Below are 7,935 nucleotides of genomic sequence, written 5' to 3' on the forward strand. Positions count from 1 at the left end.
CTCTTCTGCACCAGAAACATCTGGGAGAGAAAACCCCGATTCATGGGTGCTGGTTCCAGCACTCCCATCTTCAGCAACTCCTTTATTTGTATGTCCATTTCGGGTGTTTGTCTTGTGGTGAAATTGTGCAACCTCACCTGAGTGGGTCTGGACAATGGAGGTCTCAACCAAAATGGGATCCGATAGCCATTGAGGATTTTTAGGGCGAAGTCGGGGGCATTTGCGATACGCCATTGTTCTAAAGAACTTCGCAATTGCCCTCCCTGAAATCGCCTGGGCTGATTGTCAATTGTTTCGGGGACGACGGTGCGAGGTCTGCCCACGCCCCGTCGGCCTCCGAAATTTCCGTCCTCTGCTGGAAGAGGAGGAAGGGCCAGAGTGGTGACCGGGGTCTGCCCGCCGGTACTGATATGGAAATTGGGTGGAACCCAGATTTCCTGCAGAAGCACATTGAGTCTGTGTTCTGTTATTTGGCCTTGACACAGATTCCAAGTCAGATCTCGCAGACCCCAAGGGTTGCCTCGCAACCCTTGGGGTCTGCGAGATCTGAGCCCTGAAGACTTTGCTTGCCCCACCAAGTCTCTGCAACTGGGAGACAAGCTTGTCTTCATTAAAAAGGTGCGATACCGTTGGAGGAATTTTATCCAGGGCTGATTTCTCCGATGGAGTTTTGCACAACTCCAGGATACGATGGCGTCGCCGCTCAACGATTTCCGCCCACTTCCCACAAGCTATCTGAAGGATTGCATCGTTTTTTGCAATACTTCCCCCAAGGACATCCTGAAATTTCTCCGCTAGGGTCTTCGGCGAAAGTTCGGTGTCAGGCTGACAGCTCCAGGTTAGGACGCTCTGTATAGAGTCCTGGATGACCTGCCTTTGTTGGAGCGCCACGTGAGTGATTGCTGCAAAGGCCCTTTCCATTCCTGTGAGTTGAGCACATGCCGGCGTGAGGGAATTGAGCTCGCAATTTACTTCCAACTCTTTGAATCCCGGGTCTGCTGCATATTCTTTTAATGCCTTTGCGTAGCGTACGTTACACCAACCGGGAGTATCAAAATTTTGCAGGCGCTCCACCATCTTTAACATAGCATCTGTCGGTGCTCCCATTAACGGTTCCTTTAACGCAACTGTGGGATCCGGCACACGAAAAATCGGAGCAGCGGATGTACCACAAGCACTGGTGCCTGGCGCGCGTCTATAGGGGTTGACAAAGACTCGCCGTCAATTTCGGAACCCTCAAACTCACTCGCGTCAGAATTGCCGGCGGCCGCGGCATCTCGCCTGAACACGAAACGCTGCAGATCGCTTAACTGGCGCGTCAATTTCTTGAGCATCTTCTTTTGCGATCTCTTTTTGCGCCTTTTGTTTTTAGGCCGCGAACAACCCGAACTCGAAGACGAATCCGAATTCTCGCTGCGACGTCTGTGTGTAGAGGAGGAATCGATATCCTCGCTACGGCGTTTGTGCGTAGATTTCGTCGGAACTACGGTAGACATTATGACGCAACAAATCTGACCGTTATACTGCGTTCTTCCCGCCAAATGCACAACGCGTAATCTACACAAAGCACTATTTTTTCTTTTCACGAAAAGGAAACACTCTCAAGGAAGTTATTTCACTCGTTTTTGAGTTATCTCAGCACTTATGTATTTGAAAAAACTTAGCGCGAGATAATTCGACCACATTCGAAAGAATTTCGATGTCAATTGACAAATGAAACGACGCGAGACGCCAACTGCCGGTGACAAAACAAACAACCAATCACAGAGCGAGTAGATGATGTCATCCCAGGATTACCAAAACAGGAAAAAGGAAGTAGGATCAGACCACTATGACAAGAATCGACATGTCGTCTCTCACATAATATATATGTTCTGGATGAGGAACGGCAGTACATAATGATATTATTTACCTAACTCCCAACAAGAATAAATTTCCGCGTAAGTCTAAACTTTTGCCGTATTTTACTGAACATCACCGCTTAAGTCATTTATTATTTTATTTTCGGTTAAAAACGTATATGTGTTTAAATACATAATTGTAAAGACAATTGAACATGAAAAATAAAATGATTTGCCGCGATTTCGATGTAAATATATTAATAAAAGTTGTTTTATGTCTCTCCTGAAAAGTGGCCAAATATGATTTACGCGGTGATGGATTGCCGTCGACGATATACTGGAAGGAAATAGCAGGAGTGGAGGTTTTCCTGGAGACAGGCAAGACTCTCCAAGGGTTGTACTCATAGATAGAAACAAGGGGAAATATGACATTGAAGCGTGCCAACTGTCACCGAGATACGATAAAACGGAATGGATTATCAAAGTGGCGTAGCCAATGAAAGATATGCATTTGGTGGTGGGTAGAAATAGAGGCGGGGCGCAGCTGTGCGTAGATGTGATTTGCAGCTGTATGACTAAATAAATTTGGCGATCTGCATTGTGTGCACGGTTTCATTCTAATAATGGTTCATAGTCCATCTCCCCTGTGTCTATTATCTATGGTCGTAGGGCTCATGATACATGTATGTGGTATGTATGAAGTATGTACAAAGAAACCATATTTAAAGTGTAGTGACGTGTGGCAATGAGGCGTCCTACCCACTGTGTGGGCAATAACATATTGTACCGCCAGTTCTAGAATAAACTCCTTTGCAAGCTGATGTGCCTTTCAATTATACCTTCATACATTACATATACATATACAAATAATTTATTGTTTTATCTTACAAATCAAATAATATATTTATTAAAAACACAAGGCAGGTATAAAACACTGGAATGTCATAATGCCTTCATTTTCTATGAATAAGTTCACTATTTTCTTGTGGGACATTGAACAGAGGACCTTTGAATGTGTGATTTGGTCCGCACTTAGAAACATGGCAAATTTCTTTATGTCTATTCTGCAAACTATGAATGATTCATCTCTCTGGTCATCGTCTTCTTCTTCTTTATCGGCATCTGAAAACAACATTAAATAATTACATTGCGGTCTATTTGATAGTTCCCCTATCTCGACAGATTGGGATTGCAATATTAAGAGCAGAGGCGTCAGGTGGGAATGTTGGCCTTGTTCTTCCGGTATTTCAATATAAAATGATTAGAGGAACTGGCATCATTGATCTCTTCGGCAACAGTGCATAGTCAGGAAAAACAACAAATGTTTTCTACACGGTTGACATTTGTCGCAAGAGAATGGGTAATTTCTACGACTTGTTCTTGAGTTCAACAATTCGGCTGTGGAACAATTTGCCAGACTCCGTCTGCCATTCAAGACCCATGTTCACTCATTCCTCTCCTTAAAATGACCCTCGACACAGCATCTCCAAAATCGACATAGTTCCTAAGAGAAATTATTTACCTCATGGCCTCCTAATAAAGAAAACAATACAGCAAATATAATGGGGAATTACACCATCATCATAATGTGTATAGCGCCCTTCGTGGCAGCAGGACGCGTTCCAACGCGTCCTACAACCGCTTTGTGTTTTTTTTTGTATTTTCAAGGGAAATGAGGCAAAATCCCTTAAATTATCCTTTCCCTTATTTTTAAAATCAATAAAATAACATTTTAACTTAAATAAAAATAAACTTAACAACCAGTTATTAGAACTTTATAATATGTGATTTGAATGCAGTGCTTTAAAAGTGAATATTCGGAAATTTTGCGCAAAAATATTCGATATTCGAAACGAACGTCGGTCGGTAAATGCACCCCAGATGTTTTAAATGGAATGGATTCTCGGAAACTCTGAAGGCAAGTGTTTTGCTAAGCCCATGGTAATTTACTATCCCGTCGTTTTTTATTGCGGGCAGAATGCACCACTTCAACAATCACCAGGAACAGGATTACATGGAGATGAATGATGAACTCGCCGAACGTCACAGCAGTGCTGCCAGGGTCTCTTATCCATGTGAGGTGTCAGCGCTTTATTAGCAGCAGACACACACCTGGACGGATGACGAACCTCGTGCTGGCACTGTTGGTGGATGCGGTGGACTCTCTCGCTGCAGCAGCTGGTCCAGTTTCATCACCACCAAAGATTCTTGCTGCAGAGTCTCCATTTTCTATCTTCGTCGAACGTCACAGCGGTGCTGCCAAGGTCTGGTATCTGTGAGAGGATATTGTGTCAGCGCTTTGTTAGCAGCAGACACATACCTGGACGGATGACGAACCTCGTGCTGGCACTGTTGGTGGACGCGGTGGACTCTTTCGCTGCAGCAGCTGGACCAGTTTCTTCACCACCTGGGATTCTTGCTGCAGAGTCTCCATCTTCTATCTTCGTGTCACCTGTTTCTGTACTTCATTTTACTTAACTTAAATTCAGTTTATTTTTGTAATATTTATATTTTTTTGTAATACCTACCTGCATCAACTGTAAAGCGCCCCTGAGGTGATATCTCACAAAAGCGGCACTATACAAATTGTCCAATAAATAAAATAAACGTCTGCTTTCTGAAGCGGCAAAAGCTCTCGAGCGAAGAAATCCGGCGTGATGAAATTTGTACAGTTAGAATTCGCAATGATATTTCAATCATGAGCTTGACAATTTGACAATTCATAACTGTAGAAAAAATTGTTTTTCTTGGTGATACTTGCGATTATATCATTTTCTTTTTAAAATATTACATACCATTAAAATTATCCACAGTCATATTTTGGAATCTTGAGGACACAGTAGCCATATCAGTCTTAATTTGTAAAATAAATTGCCCCGAAGCATTGGCCTTCACAATGAGTTCAGGAGACATACTTTTCATTCTATCCACGGTAGAACGTAATTGCTTTAGCGCAGGCATCACTATTGAAATCTGAAATAAAGCAATGACAAAATTATGATTGATAATTATAATTATTATAACTAGATGTAACTCGCCACGCGTTGCTGTGGCTCAGTCTATCGGTGCAGACAGAGAAATAATAGCGTATGTTGCTTTTACGTCCAACAGATGGCGCTGTTTTTTATTATTTTTAAAAGCATGTTTTTACCTATCACAGGTGACATCTTTATAATATAGGCGTATAAAAACACACGCGTATTCGAATGCGACGTTGTGTCAAAATTTTACAGCAATCGGTGACGAACTTACCAAGTTTTAAGATTTTTAACAAATGAACATTTACATTTTTATTCATATAGATTTCTGCCTCGCTTCTGAAATCAATATAAATAATCAAAACAGCATAAGCGGTTTTAGTGATTCTAACATTTGATTGAAAGTTTTTCGTGCAGTGGAATCTCATTTTATTACTAAAAATTAAAAAATCTCTTTTCATAAACATTACGTTGCGGTGATTATATAGTGCTACAGTCTCACTCAGGCAGAGAATATATTAATATCTAATAATGAAAAGTAACACAAGATCTATGAAACAAAATGCAGAAGATTCTCCACAAATCGTAATAATAATTTTCTAAATCAATTCACTAAAACAATTGACGAAAAGTTAAAGCAGATGGAAAAAAACATCATGGATAAATTCAAAGATATTGTGAAGTCTGTTGACTTTCTTAGCACACAAATTGAAGAAATCAACCACCAAATGAATAGTGAAATCTCGCAAATTAAAGAAGACATCAAGAAATTACAAATCTCCTAAGACGTACATCTTAAAAAAATAGTGGATTACCTAGAAAGTAAAGTTGAAGCTCAAGAAAATATGAGTCACAATCTAACAACGTGAAGATACAAAACATCCCGGTAAACCCACTGAAAAACCTGGTAGCTATGTTCCATAATTTATCTTCAAATGTATTAAAATCGGTCATACAACCCAAGGATGAGACGTATACATAGCGACAATATAACGAGTGTGTTAAGATTTGTTTGGGCTTGATGAAGTCTTCAATAACAGATGCATGGTTTTTTGTGTTTACTGCACAAAACTGCATTTCACTTTATTTAATGTTACAAAGAGTTAAATTATTCCCGACCCGGACAAAACACTTTTACTAATGGTCTGTAGACCATAATGACTGCTTGTTACTATTTTATAGGAGAGAAGAAGAAGGAATCCAGCCGGCGAGGCTTTTTATAATCTAACCAAGTAAAACACATTGACAAGCTAATTGTAAACAAACACTGTCAAAGAAAGCCAATTGATAAGGCAAAACATCTGTTTTATCTGTTAGCCCTAGTTTTACCTCTGACCACTAGGTGCTAGGCAGGAGCCTGTAAAGTAACTGGTGGTGAACTTTGCTAATGGTTCCATTTTTAATAGAGCGCTTAACAAAGTTAGAAAATAATTTGTGGTTAAAATTTAAAATTATGGGCTGATACTAATTATGTATCTGTACCCAAAGGGGTTTTTACATGTATACTTAACAGGATACACGTTAAAGCAATACAGGGAGTATATTAAAATGTTTTTGCTAACAGTGTGATAGTTGGAGCTACAAGACATAGATGGCTCTAGTGTAGATAGAACTTAGACTTTAGAGGTTATATTAGATCTTAGACTTATCCGACAGATGTCAGTAATATAGTTTTCCCCTCTATGCTCGGTACCGAGGTGGACTGGTAGTTAGGTTTCTAGCAATAGACAGAGATTTTGAAAGAATAATATAGAGGACTTTAGCCTACAGGCCGTCCTACACACTTGTTACTGATTCCAAGAGTTTTTAGTCTAAATAAGGACAAAGTATTCCAGCAAATAACTTGAAAGTTTTGCTTCTTCACTATGGATATACTCATGGAACTAAAGCCCTAAAGAGCGGAAGAGCGAAGCACTCCCTGAATTTCTTCCCACATGCCTTATCACAAATAAATCCACAAAACTCGATTCGGATATAACATAACGCATAGGTACAAATAGGTGTCTATACAATGTGTGCTGCATGCTGAACAAAAGCATAGCGTTTTGTACCTATATTCAGAGCAGTGGTTCGTTTCACATATCGCTCAAAGAAATTTACGAGAATGTTCACATATATTGTTATTGAGTCAAAACCGTGGGTAAGTACATTGCCCAGGGAGAATGGTGTCCATAATTTTACCACCACATCAAAAGGAACAGTTTGCCAGTAGCATTTTAACCGGGATTTTTTGTGTCATATTGTTGTCGACATTGTGGCTCTAATTTAACATCTACTCTTTTTCATTCAATGACTTTTGACTTTTGAATAAATGGCATACAGAGCTCCGGGCCAAAAAGGCCCCTTTCTCTTTCAACATGAGTTAAAATTGGTTGTAGGAGTAGAATTATTTAGTTGTTTGTGAAAATTTTTTTGCTAGAATGGCTGCAGATGGGGGGGAGATTTGACGAAAGATTTTAGTGGTTGTTGGGGGGGGGGGATGAATGTTGATTGTGGAGTTTTGGATTTGGATGGAGCTGAGGAGTGAATTGACGTGGGCGACGAGACGGCTGTTTGATTCAAGCGCTGATCTCAGTTGGGAGGCCGCGTTGGACAGGGCCAGAATGATTTGGGGGGTTAGAGTTATGAGGTGGGGTGAAGGGGGAGGGGTGGCAGAGACGTGAGAGAATAGGGGGGCGTGGGGTGGACGCGAGGGTCCGGGGGGTGGGTTGAAGTGACAGGGGGGGGGTAGGGGGGACTTGTAGGTTCGTGAGCGAGAGTGTGGCGACAGGGGGGGGGTAGGGGGGGCTCGACGGGACTGTTGGGAGAGTGAGGTGGTAGGGGGGAGGGTAGGGGGGAGGGTAGGGGGGAGGGTAGAGGGGACTCGTATCTTCGCGAGCAAGAGTGTGGTGACAGGGGGGGGGTAGGGGGGGCTCGTTTGAACTGTTGAGAGAGTGAAGTGGTAGGGGGGGGGTTAGGGGGGACCTTTAGGTTCGGGAGTGAGAGTGTGGTAACAGGGAGGGGGGTAGGGGGGGCTCGTTTAAACTGTTGAGAGAGTGAGGTGGTAGGGGGGATTTGAAGAATCGTGACAGAAGGTGAAGAGGTGGGGGGGGGGGGTAGAGATAGGGGTTAGATGG

The 7,935-nt window shown here is 41.9% G+C and overlaps 1 long non-coding RNA gene across 1 annotated transcript; it reads right to left on the reverse strand.

Annotated features, from left to right (window-relative positions):
* Positions 1-2,127: 2,127 nt before the first annotated feature.
* LOC149409025 (uncharacterized) lies at positions 2,128-6,077 on the reverse strand. The gene is made up of 3 exons (XR_016305301.1): positions 5,635-6,077; positions 4,637-4,814; positions 2,128-2,963 (listed from the first exon to the last, which is right to left on the reverse strand). It is a non-coding gene; the product is annotated as an uncharacterized LOC149409025 (long non-coding RNA).
* Positions 6,078-7,935: the final 1,858 nt, after the last annotated feature.

The sequence above is a fragment of the Hesperophylax consimilis genome, unplaced genomic scaffold (genome assembly GCF_061612785.1).
Source record: "Hesperophylax consimilis isolate HC1 unplaced genomic scaffold, BYU_Hcon_1.0 scaffold_38, whole genome shotgun sequence".
Classification (NCBI taxonomy): Eukaryota; Metazoa; Arthropoda; class Insecta; order Trichoptera; family Limnephilidae; genus Hesperophylax; species Hesperophylax consimilis.